This window comes from Arachis ipaensis, chromosome B01 (assembly GCF_000816755.2).
Source record: "Arachis ipaensis cultivar K30076 chromosome B01, Araip1.1, whole genome shotgun sequence".
In the NCBI taxonomy this organism is placed as follows: domain Eukaryota; kingdom Viridiplantae; phylum Streptophyta; class Magnoliopsida; order Fabales; family Fabaceae; genus Arachis; species Arachis ipaensis.
This window is the reverse complement of record NC_029785.2, coordinates 76,077,784-76,090,392: the sequence shown is the minus strand read 5'-3', so window position 1 is coordinate 76,090,392 and position 12,609 is coordinate 76,077,784. Positions and strand designations below refer to the sequence as shown.

The following is a 12,609-nucleotide window of genomic DNA, read 5'->3' as shown; positions in this document are numbered from 1 at the left end:
ATGTCACTTTTAGCGCACACTTTTCGTTAGTCCGACTTCTCTTGTCGATCCTTCTTTAGCTTTCGTTGGTCCGACTTCTCTTGTCGGTCTAAGCTGTAGCTTTCGTTGGTCCGACTTCTTCTTGTCGGTCTAAGTTGTAGCTTTCGTTGGTCTGACTTCTTCTTGTCGGTCCAAGCTGTAACTTTTATTGGTCCAAGCTGTAACTTGTCGGTCCGAGCTGTTGCTTTCGTTGGTCCGACTTCTTCTTGTCGGTCCAAGTTGTAACTTTCATTGGTTTAACTTCTTCTTGTCGGTTCAAGCTGTAGCTTTCGTTGGTCTGACTTCTTCTTGTCGGTCCAAGCTGTAACTTTCGTTGGTCCGACATCTTCTTGTCGGTCCGAGCTGTTGCTTTCGTTGGTCCGACTTCTTCTTGTCGGTCCAAGTTGTAGCTTTAATTGGTTCGGGCCGACTTCTTCATATCTTCCTCTTCTAAGTTATTTCTAGTAATCCATTTTTAGTTGGACCTTGCCAGGTCTCTTTTTATGGATTACTTTTTATAACCTTTTGTAGCTTGTCGGGCCGACTTCGTCATGTCGGTCCCTTCTAAGTTATTTCTAGTAATCCATTTTTAGTTGGACCTTTGTCAGGTCTCTTTTATGGATTACTTTTATAACTTTGTGATTTTGTTGGGCTAACTTTATCATGTCGGTCCCTTCTAAGTTATTTCTAGTAATCCATTTCATTTGCACCTTTGTCAGGTCTCTTTTATGGATTACTTTTATAACTTTGTGATTTTGTTGGGCCGACTTCATCATGTCGGTCCCTTCTAAGTTATTTCTAGTAATCCTCTTTTTTAGGGCTGGCCAGGCCTCTTTCCAGGGATTTACTTTTTATAACTTTGGTTATTGTGGTCGACTGGTCCGACTTCTTTACGTCGGTCCGTCTTTAAGTTATTTTTAGCAACCCCATTTTTATTAAGACCTCGTCAGGTCCTTTCCTTTGGATCACTTTCGATAACTTCTTGCATTATTATGTTTTTTCCGCTTTTCATCTTTGCCGATTTTGTAGAAATTGAGTTTGATCCTCGTTTGGTCAACCTTTTGATGAATTTGGTTTTCATCTTCGTTGGTCTTTATCGTGATTGAGCAGTGGATTTGAATTTCACTTTCTGCCGATCTGTAGCTTTATAATCGGGCGATGAATTTTTTGTGTTTCAGATTAATCTGTCTCAATGAGAGAATTTGTAGAAAATCTTCTTAAGTTGCAGGCATGCCACGACCTTAGAAGCTCTCACCCTTCGAGTTCGGTCAGCCTGTAGTAGCCCTTTCCGAGTACTTCTACGACTCGGTAGGGTCCTTTCCAGTTTACTGCCAGCTTTCCTTCTCCAGGTTGACTTTTCCGATATCATTTCGGATTAGGATAAGGTTGTTCTCGGTAAAACCTCCCTGTACTACCTTTTGATTGTATCTTGAGGCCATTCGACGTTTTAACGCCTCTTCCTTGATTCCTGCTCTTTCTCGGATTTCTGGAAGTAGGTCGAGTTCTTACTTTTGAAGTTGGGAGTTGGCCTCTTCAGTGTAGTAGATCACTCTAGGCGATCCTTCTTTGACCTCCACTGGGATCATTGTCTCCATTCCGTAAGCTAATCGGAAATGTGATTCCTTTGTGGTGGAGTGTGGAGTTATCCGATATGCCCATAGGACTTGTGGGAGCTCTTCAGCCCAAGCTCCCTTTGCGTCCTGTAGTCTCCGTTTTGACCCAGCTAGTATGACTTTGTTGGCAGCTCCTGCTTGTCCATTGGCTTGTGGGTGTTCTACGGATGTAAATTAGTGCTTTATTTTCAAGTTAGCCACCAACTTCTTGAAATCTGTGTCCGTGAATTGAGTGCCATTGTCTGTGGTGATGGAGTAAGGAACCCCAAACCTTGTAACAATGTTTCTGTACAAGAATTTTTTACTTCTTTGAGTAGTGGCATTAGCTAGGGGTTCTGCCTCAATCCATTTTGTAAAATAGTCTACCCCGATAATGAGGAACTTGACCTGTCCTGATCCTTGAGGGAATGGCCCAAGGAGGTCGAGTTCCCATTTTGCAAATGGCCAGGGTGAGGTTACGCTGATGAGCTCCTCTGGTGGAGCGATGTGGAAGTTAGCATGCTTTCGATGTAAAGCTTTGACTTTGTATTTGGGTTTTTGCTCTGTTGTTGCCTCCAAAGAGTGCCCCTGGACTTTCGTGTGAGTCCTGGGGTTTCCCTTTTATTGCTGTATCTGACACCTGATGTTTTGCTGTTTTTGTCCGAGTTGTTTCCTTATTTGTCCGAGTTGTTTGGTAGTAAACTCATAGTTGACCTGTGTCTTCTTGAAAAAATATTGCTGAGATGTCTACTAAGATCCCGGACGGCATGTCTGATTGGCTAGATTCCATAGTTTTAATGCGTGTTACTGTGGCTGACCCTGAGTACTGTGTGCGACTTAGGAGGTTCCGTAGAATTTATAGGGATAGAGATGAGGAGAAGAATTATGAGTTGGTGTCGCTGGACCCTGAGGAAAGGGTTTGTTTTCCTTCCTTGACTCCGGGGAAACGACCATTTTTCTATGCTTATGACTACTTTTTCAGTCAGTTGAATATTACCATCCCTTATACTGCCTTCGAGATCAACTTGTTGTGGTCTTGTAATGTAGCCTGGATGAGGCTTCTGTTATTGCCCCCTGGTTTGCTGTTGGCTAGTTTTAAAAATGCATCAGCTTGGGCATTCTGCTCCCGAGGTATGTGTCAGACTTTATATTCCCCGAATTGTCCGAACTGTTGGTGCTGGCTGGTTTTGAAAGTGCATCATCTCGGGCATTATGCTCTCGAGGTATGTGTTAGACCTCATATCCCCCAAAATGTCTGAGCTGTTTTCTGTTTTTGTCCAGGGTCCCCCGAATTGTCCGAGCTATTCTCTGGTTTTGTCCAGGGTCCCCTGAATTACCCGAGGTATTTTTTCATGGTGGGATCCTTAGCTTGGTTGCTTCCTTCTATTTGTGAGGTGACTACTTTTGAATCACTGGACACGGTAAGCTCCTACCTTCTTAGCCAGCCTTAAACCAGCCAGTAGTGCCTCGTATTCAGCTTGGTTATTTAGCTTGATTTGGCTTCCCTGATCGCTTTCTATAATTACACCTACACCACTCCCGGTTTTGTTTGAAGAGTCGTCCACGTAGAGATTCTATTTTGTAGGAGTTCCCGGGGTGTCAGTGTACTCTGTAATGAAGTCGGCCAGATACTGTGATTTGATGGCTGTCCGAACTTTCATATCAAAGATCGAATTGGGATAACTCGACTGTCCACTGTAGGATTCTTTCAGCTAAGTTTGTTTTCTTTAGGATGCCTTTTATGGGCTGGTTGGTCCGAACTCTGATAGTGTGAGTTTGAAAGTTTGGGTAGAGTCGTTGAGAGGTGAGTATGAGGGCGTAGGCAAACTTTTTCCATCTTTTGATAGTTTAGTTCGGCCCCTTGTAGAGCTTTGCTGATGAAGTAGACGAGTTGTTGCCCACTTTCATCTTCTCTGACTAGTGCTGAGGCTATTGCCCGACTTACCACTGCAAGGTATAATATGAGTTCTTCACTTTCCCGTGATCTGGTAAGAATGGGTGGTTACCCCAAGAATTTTTGAAATCTCAGAAGGCTTGTTCTCACTCCGTTGTCCTTTTCAAACCTCTCTCCCTTCCGTAATATACCTCTTTGAGGTATCTTTTGCAAGATGATTTAGAGATTCCTCCTCCTGCGAACCCTCCATTTATCATATGAACATGTCTCTCAGGGGTGTGATGTGGACGTTTAACTCGTCCGAGCTCTTCGGTGTGAGGTGGACATTCAACTTGTTGGACCTCTTCCTTCAACTTGTCCGACCTCTTTGGTGTGAGGTAGACCTTCAACTCGTCCGACCTCTTCGGTGTGAGGTGGACCTTCGTCCGACCTCTTCGGTCTGAGATGGACTTTCAACTCGTCCGACCTCTTTGGTGTGAGGTGGACCTTCAACTCATCCGACCTCTTCGGTGTGAGGTGAACCTTGGTCCGACCTCTTCGGTATGAGGTGGACTTTCAACTCGTCCGACCTCTTTGGTGTGAGATGGACCTTCAACTCGTCCGACCTCTTTGGTGTGAGGTGGACCTTCAACTCGTCTGGCCTCTTTCGTTTTTGATTGGGCGAGGTGGTGGGATCTTCTCAGTGTTGCATATTTCTTGGTAGACATCCACAAGAGACACCCGAAGAGGGGTGTAATTGTGGTATTTTCTAGGCTTCTCACCGGGTTTATCTTCTTTTTTCTTGGACTCTTTATCCTTAGTCCCGTGGTGGGTTAGGAGAATTCGGTTTTTGAGCTCTCTCCTAGTCGAGAGTTCTCCTCCATGTTGATGTATTTCTCTACCCGTTCCTGTACCTCGTTCAGAGATGTTGGGTGCTTCTTGGATATTGAGTGGCTAAAAGGTCCTTCTCGTAGGCCATTGATGAGACCCATGATAGCTGCTTCTGTTGGCAGACTTTGTATATCCAGGCATGCTTTGTTGAATCTTTCCATGTAGTTACAAAGACTTTTTCGATCTCCTTGCTTGACTCTTAGTAGGCTCGGGGCGTGTTTGGCTTTGTCCTTCTGGATGGAGAATCTCAAGAAACTATTTGGCTAAGTCATTAAAACTTGTGATGGATCTAGGAGGCAAACTGTCGAACCACTGAATTGCTATCTTTGTTAGGATGGTTGGGAAAGTTTTACAATGGATTGCATCTGAGGCCTCTGTGAGATATATCCTACTTCTAAAATTGCTAAGATGATGGCTTGGATCCGATGTGCCGTCGTATAGGGTCATGTCGGGAGCTTTGAAGTCCTTTGGGACTTTAGCTTTCATGATCTCTTTGGTGAATGGGTCTTGATCTTTGTGGGGGCTATCTTCATGATTGGATCGAGCGGTCTTGATCTTGAGATCGGCTTCGAGCTTTAAGAGCTTGTCCTCTATCTTTCGACGTCATCTTGTTTCTCTCCGAAGGTCTCTTTCGGCTTTCCGTCAATGTTCAGCTTCTTGTTCCAGCTGTTTAAGGTGATTCTGTTACTTACGGATAGCTTCCAAAATTTTTGTATTTGAGGGTTGCTTATCTCCCCCGTTTTGAGGTGTGTCATTAGAGGTGGCGTCCGTGTCTTTGTTTGGTGTTCTGTCCACCAAACCAGAGTTATGGTCGTTATCAAGGTTGTCCGCCATGATGATGGGATGGCTTCCAGGTTCCCCGGCAACGGCGCCAATGTTCCGAGGGTTACCTAAAATTGTAGGTCGATCTTGGACGAGATCTTCTGTGCTGGTCGGAGATGACGTGTCCAGCTTGTGGGTGGTGGTCGGAGCTATCGCGTCCGACTTGTTGGACTGGCAATGCTGCTGATCCTTTGTCACCGGAGGGTGGTGGTACCTGCAAGGGACTCCGATGCTTAAGTTAGCATGGGCTTTAAGCAGGTTTTTAGTAGAATCAGAGTATGAGTTATACCTGGTTGCTCCAGTGTATTTATAATGGTGTGGAGTGACCTTTCTGGAGATAAGATAGTTATCTTATCTTTGAGTGAAGTCATCTTATCTTTAAAGGAATCGCCCTTATCTTTCTAGGCTTTGGCTACCTTTAGATTGGGCTGGGTCCCTTCGTTTAGGCCTGCTTAGGCCTCCTCTGGTGATTTGGCCGACCTCTTTAAGAAGAGGTCGGACATGGGCCAACCTTCTAAGAGGTCGGCCAACCCGGTCCTTTATAGCTCAAACCGATGTATGAACAATACCTTAGTAGACTCCAGCTCGGGGTATCAATAATTGTCGTTTATGGATGCGTATTCGGGATATAATCAAATTCCGATGTACAAGCCAGATCAAGAAAAGACATCTTTCATCACGCCAAAAGCAAACTATTGCTATGTGGTCATGCCTTTTTGGATTGAAAAATGCAGGAGCCACATATCAAAGGCTAATGAATAAGGTGTTTGCCCCTCACCTTGGGAGCTTAATGGAAGTCTATGTAGATGATATGCTGGTAAAAACCAAGGATAAGGACGACCTCTTGACCGATCTCAAGCAAATCTTCGACACCATCAGGATGCATAGGATGAGATTGAATCCCACAAAATGCACCTTCGCAGTAGAAGCAGGAAAATTTCTAGGATTTATGCTTACACAAAGGGGATTGAAGCCAACCCCGACAAATACAGAGCAGTCCTAGAAATGAAAAGCCCGACTTGCCTAAGGAAGGTCCAACAGCTGAATGGCCAACTTGTAGTTCTCTCTAGGTTCTTGGCAGGATCAGCATTAAGATTCTTACCTCTCTTCTCTCTACTAAGAAAAGGATGCTAGTTCGAATGGACTCCTGAGTGCGAAAAAGCATTCCAGGAATTCAAAAGGTTTTTAAGCCAACCTCCTATTTTGACCCGACCTAAGGTTGGAGAAGAACTCGTCCTGTATTTTTCCGTAACCGACAAAGCTGTAGCATCAGCTCTAATACGGAAAGACGAGGTCGAGCAGCATCCTATATACTTCACCAGCAAAGTTCTACAAGGCCCTGAATTATGGTATCAAAAAATTGAGAAATTTGCACATGCCTTAATAGTAGCCTCTCGAAGGCTACGGCCTTACTTTCAAGCACACACGATAAGAGTTCGAACGAACCAGCCCATGAAGCAGATTCTTCAGAAAACAGACATTGCGGGCAGAATGGTTCAATGGGCCATAGAGCTATCCGAGTTCGACCTCAAGTACGAAACTTGGAAGGCAATCAAAGTCCAATGCCTCACCGACTTCGTGGCAGAATATGCAAGGGATCAAGAAGAAGCTTCCACTACATGGGAGTTATATGTGGATGGATCCTCCAACAAAGTCGGAAGCAGTGTAGGCATAATACTAGTCAACCAAAAGGGAACGCAAGTGGAAGTCTCCCTCAAATTTGAATTTCCAGCTTCTAACAATCAAGCAGAATATGAAGCCCTGATTGCAGGGTTAAAGCTGGCCGAAGAAGTCGGTGCGACCAAAGTAGTCGTGTTCAGCGACTCTCAGGTGGTGACCTCCCAAATAAATAGAGAGTGTCGGGCTAAAGACCCCAACATAAAGAGATACTTAGACAAAACCTTGGAGCATCTTAGGCATTTTGCAGAGACCGAGGTCAAACACATAACTCGGGATCTCAACAGTAGAGCAGACGCACTCTCCAAACTAGCAAGTACCAAGCCAGGAGGAAATAATAGAAGCCTGATCCAAGAAACTCTCCAAGAACCCTCAGTTACAAAACTAGAGGGCAGACAAGACGTCTTTGAAGTATCCGGATTGGACCTCGGATGGATGAACCCACTAATCGAATATATGAAATTTGACATCCTACCCAAAGAGGAAAAAGAGGCCAAGAAAATACGAAGGGAGGCGTAAAACTACACCTTAGTGAAAAATACCCTTTATAAAAGAGGGGTATCAATACAAATATTGAAGTGTGTTCTGACCTCAAGGACGACAGAAGTCTTAGAAGAGGTCTACAATGGTATATGCAGAAATCATCTCGGAGTAAGGTCTTTGGTCAGGAAAGTTATACGATCCGGGTTCTACTGACCGACCTTACAAAAAGATGCCATCGAGTTCGTAAAGAAGTGTAACCATGCCAAATGCATGCAAACTTCCACGTCGCTCCCCCCGAGGAGCTCATTACCATAACTTCTCCATGGCCTTTTGCAAAATGGGGATTGGACCTATTGGGACCCTTTTGCTAAGCGCCTGGACAAGTAAAGTACCTAATAGTGGGGGTAGACTACTTCACAAAATGGATCGAAGCAGAACCATTGGCCACCATCACCTCCCAGAAAAGTCGGAAGTTCCTCTACAAGAATATTATCACAAGATATGGAGTTTCCCACACCATCACCACTAATAATGGCACTCAGTTCACCGACTCAACATGTAGCCAGTATGAAGATCAAACATTAGTTCACCTCGGTAGAACACCCACAAACAAATGGGCAAGCCGAGGCAGCCAACAAAGTCATACTGGCATGGCTAAAGAAAAGGTTGCAAGATGCAAAGGGAGCATGGGCTGAGGAACTCCCTCAAGTACTATGGGCCTATCGGACTACACCTCAGTCCGCTACAGCAGAAACACCCTTCCGACATGCTTATGGCATAGAAGCCATGACACCAGTTGAAATCAATGAGCAAAGTCCAAGGGTGAGCTTTTACGACGAGGTTGGAAACATACAGGGGCACAAAGAAGAGCTCGAGCTACTTTCTGAAGTCCAATAACAAGCCCAGATAAGAGAAGCAGCGCTAAAGCAAAGGATGGAAAACCGATATAACAAAAATGTCATTCAAAGAAGCTTCGCCCTAGACGACTTGATCCTGATCAGAAATGACATCAGAGTCAACAAATCGGGAGAAGGAAAGCTTGCTGCTAATTGGAAAGGACCATACAAGATAAGTGAGGTCTTAGAAAAAGGGATACTATAAGGTAACCGACTTAGGCAGTACTGAACTACCTAGGTCGTGGCAGGCTTATAATATGAAAAGGTACTATAATTAGAAGCAAACTCCACTCCCTGATGTACTCTTTTTCCCGACTTCATGGTTTTTTTCCCAAAAAGAAGGGTTTTCCTAAATGGGGTTTTAACGAGGCATCAAAGTGTAGGCTAAGGGGCAACAATTTCCAACCCCTTAGTAGCAAAAAGTACCTTCATCAATAAATAAAGATCTTTTTCTACATCTCTTTGTATATTCCATTAAGTTACTATCATTTTTTCTACGAAACACGCCGACTTAAGCTCGACAAAACGTGAAAATCCCATGCCCGACCTACGTGGTTGGCAGGATAAAACGACGAGGTACAAGTCGGTGTAAAGAGGTTATAAAAGCATATCATGATAACTCGGAAATGTTACACTAACAAGTTGAAAAAACCGAGAAAACTTGAAATGCATCGCGAAAATAACCTAAGTTATGAACAATTCAGATAGAGAAATTTGAATTCATAAGGAATACAAAAAGAGAAAAAAGGAAAATCATCAAAAATCAAAAGCAGGGGCTAGCTCAAGTCTTTAGAAAACCTAAACACAATTCAAACAAAGCCCAGCCTGCCCAAATAAAATGTTTTTTTCCAAAAAACAAAAAGATTAAAAGGGTTTCTCATAAAAAACCTAACAAAGGAAAAATCATAGAAAGCATGCACAAGACAAATAAATTTAAAACCCCTTTATCCGAAAAAGGGGAAACAGGAATTAAAAGCATTTTTTGTTTATGGCCATAAAAGGCCAGGAAATGTCAACAACAAATTACCACCACAGGCCGGGCCCTACAATAGCCAGAAATCAATTAAACAGCAAGAAGGTCAGCATTACCAGAAGGCAGAGAAGTCGGGTCAGCAGCAGGGGAGGATGGAGCCGTCTCTTTAGCAGCAGGAGTCAGAATGCCTGAAGACGTCGGCTGAGATCCCTCTCGTTGATCCTCAAGAGGAGGAGATTCTACAATCCTTTGACCACAGGTCTTCAGCTCAGAATCCGTCTCAGGACGGGGAGGAAAGACAATAGCACCATTCACCACAATCTTATCAGGATCTAGAGGAGAAAGGTCCAGGCCAGGAGCAATAACTCCGACCTGTTCCTTAAAGATCCTCTAGGCCTCCTCTGAGCTCTCCGCTACCGAGTCTTCCAGATCCTGATAAGCTTCCCGACCTTTCTCCAACTCCCGCTGAAGATCGATGTTGTCGGTGAAGACCCTGACATAGTTCTACTCGGCCTTCTCTTTCTGACCCTCCCCCATGCAAACTGGGCCATCAACTTCTTCTCCCTCTCCTGAAGTAGGGACCTCTCCTCCTTCAGGCCAGCAACTTCCTCCAAAAGCCTATTCTCTTCCTCTTGATAAAGGAAAATCCTCCCTTCCAGCTCTTCAACTTTTTGGGCAGAACCCAAAGAGCTAAGGGGAGTATTCTCAAAAATATCAAGAAGTTTGGTGCATACCCCAGCCGCCCGAACACTATCCTGAACCAGGATATTAAGATAGTTTCGAACAGAAGCATCATCCACATTAATATAAGTTTGAGGAAAGATGTGATTTCAAATAAATTGGGGACCATCAAAATCCTTGGAAGAAGCACCTGACCCTGAAGTCTTGCGCTTCTTCCTCTCAAGTTCAGGGAAAGCACGGGCAGGAAGGGTAGGAGAAGGAAGAGAAGAGGCAGAAGTAGAAGTTACCATAATGGGACGAGAAGAGATCCCTAAATCACGAGGGGGAAGAGGAGGAGGAAGGGGAAGAGTGCCGGCAGCCCTCGCGGCGTCAACCCGTGCTCGCGACCTCCTTTTAGCATCCTGGACCTTCTGGTAAGAAGCACTAGAACCCTTCTTCACCATTTCTGAAAAGAAGGAAACAAAAAGAGTTAAGACTACTACAAGTCAGAAACAGCTAGTTACAAGTCGGAAACAACTAGTTATAAATCGGAAACTATCAAAAGCAACAATAAAGCTACCTAGTTGGGTCTTGGTGCACGAAATTGTGATCATCAACAACGGCGCCAAAGACTTGGAGCTCTCAAACGTGAATCACACTTTGTCACAATTCTGCACAACTAACCAGCAAGTGCACTGGGTCGTCCAAGTAATACCTTACGTGAGTAAGGGTCGATCCCGCGGAGATTGTCGGCTTGAAGCAAGCTATGGTCATCTTGTAAATCTCAGTCAGGTAGATTCAAATGGTTATGGAGAATTGATAATTATAAAATAGAATAAAGATAGAGATACTTATGTAATTCATTGGTAGGAATTTCAGATAAGCGTATGAAGATGCTTTGTTCCTTCTGAACCTCTGGTTTCCTATTGCCTTCTTCCAACCATTCATACTCCTTTCCATGGCAATCTTAATGTTGGGCATCACCGTTGTCAATGGCTACTTCCCGTCCTCTCAGTGAAAATGTTCCAAATGCGCTGTCACCACACGGCTAATCATCTGTCGGTTCTCGATCATGTTGTAATAGGATCCATTGATCCTTTTGCTTCTGTCACACGCCCAACAATCGCGAGTTTGAAGCTCGTCACAGTCATCCCTTCCCAAATCCTACTCGGAATACCACAGACAAGGTTTAGACTTTCCAGATCTCAAGAATGACCGCCAATAATTCTAGCCTATACCACGAAGGTTCCAATCTTAGATTAGAAATCCAAGAGATACGCATTCAAGCCATTGCTAGTAGAACAGAGGTGGTTGTCAGGTACATGTTCATAGGTGAGAATGATGATGAGTGTCACGGATCATCACATTCATCAAGTTGAAGAACGAATGAATATCTTAGAGAAGAAGCAGGCGTGAATTGAATAGAAGAACAATCGTAATTGTATTAATTCATGAAGAACAGCAGAGCTCCACACATTAATCTATGGTGTGTAGAAACTCTACCTTTGAGAATACATAAGTGAAAATAGTCTAAGCATGGCCGAATGGCCAGCCTCAAAGGTCTAAGGACTAAACGTCCCAAGATGAAAATACAATAGTAAAAGGTCCTATTTATAGAAAATTAGTAGCCTAGGGTTACAGAAATAAGTAATTAATGCAGAAATCTTCTTCCAGGTCCACTTGGTGTGTGCTTGGGCTGAGCATTGAAGCTTTCATGTGTAGAGACTTTTTCTTGGAGTTAAACGCTAGCTTTTGTGCCAGTTTGGGCATTTAACCCCAGCTTTTATGCCAGTTCTGGCGTTTTGACGCCAAAATTTCTATGCTGACTTGGAACGCCGGTTTGGGCCATTAAATCTCAGACAAAGTATAGACTATTATATATTTCTGGAAAGCCCAGGATGTCTACTTTTCAATGCAATTGAGAGCGCGCCAATTGGACTTCTGTAGCTCCAAAAAATCACTTCGAGTGCAGGGAGGTCAGAATCCAACAGCATTTGCAGTCCTTTTTCAGCCTCTGAATCAGATTTTTGCTCAGGTCCCTCAATTTCAGCCAGAAAATACCTGAAATCACAGAAAAATACACAAACTCATAGTAAAGTCTAGAAATGTGATTTTTAAATAAAAACTAATAAAAATATAATAAAAACTAACTAAAATATACTAAAAACATACTAAAAATAATGCCAAAAAGCGTATAAATTATCCGCTCATCACAACACCAAATTTACATTGTTGCTTCTCCCCAAGCAACTGAAAATCAAATAGGATAAAAAGAATAGAATATACAATGAATTCCAAAAACATCTATGAAGATCAGTCTTAATTAGATGAGTGGGGCTTTTAGCTTTTTGCTTCTGAACAGTTTTGGCATCTCACTTTATCCCTTGAAGTTCAGAATGATTGGCATCTATAGGAACTCAGAATTCAGATAGTGTTATTGATTCTCCTAGTTAAGTATGTTGATTCTTGAACATAGCTACTTTATGAGTCTTGGCAGTGACCCAAAGCATTTTGTTTTCCAGTATTACCACCGGATACATAAATGCCACAGACACATAACTGGATGAACCTTTTCAGATTGTGACTCAGCTTTGCTAGAGTCCCCAATTAGAGGTGTCCAGAGCTCTTAATCACACTCTTTTTGCTTTTGGACCACGACTTTAACCGCTCAGTCTCAAGTTTTCACTTGACACCTTCACGCCACAAGCACATGGTTAGGGACAG

At 43.5% G+C, this 12,609-nt stretch overlaps 1 long non-coding RNA gene across 1 annotated transcript in view; it reads right to left on the bottom strand.

The window, feature by feature from the left end:
- Positions 272–12,609, bottom strand: part of LOC107618473 — a 25,187-nt gene continuing 12,849 nt past the window's right edge. The window contains exons 2-4 of the long non-coding RNA XR_001615245.2: positions 9,541–9,546; positions 2,325–2,330; positions 272–282 (exon numbers count right to left, since the gene is read on the bottom strand). This is a non-coding gene — a long non-coding RNA (uncharacterized LOC107618473). The remainder of the gene's footprint in view (positions 283–2,324; positions 2,331–9,540; positions 9,547–12,609) is intronic.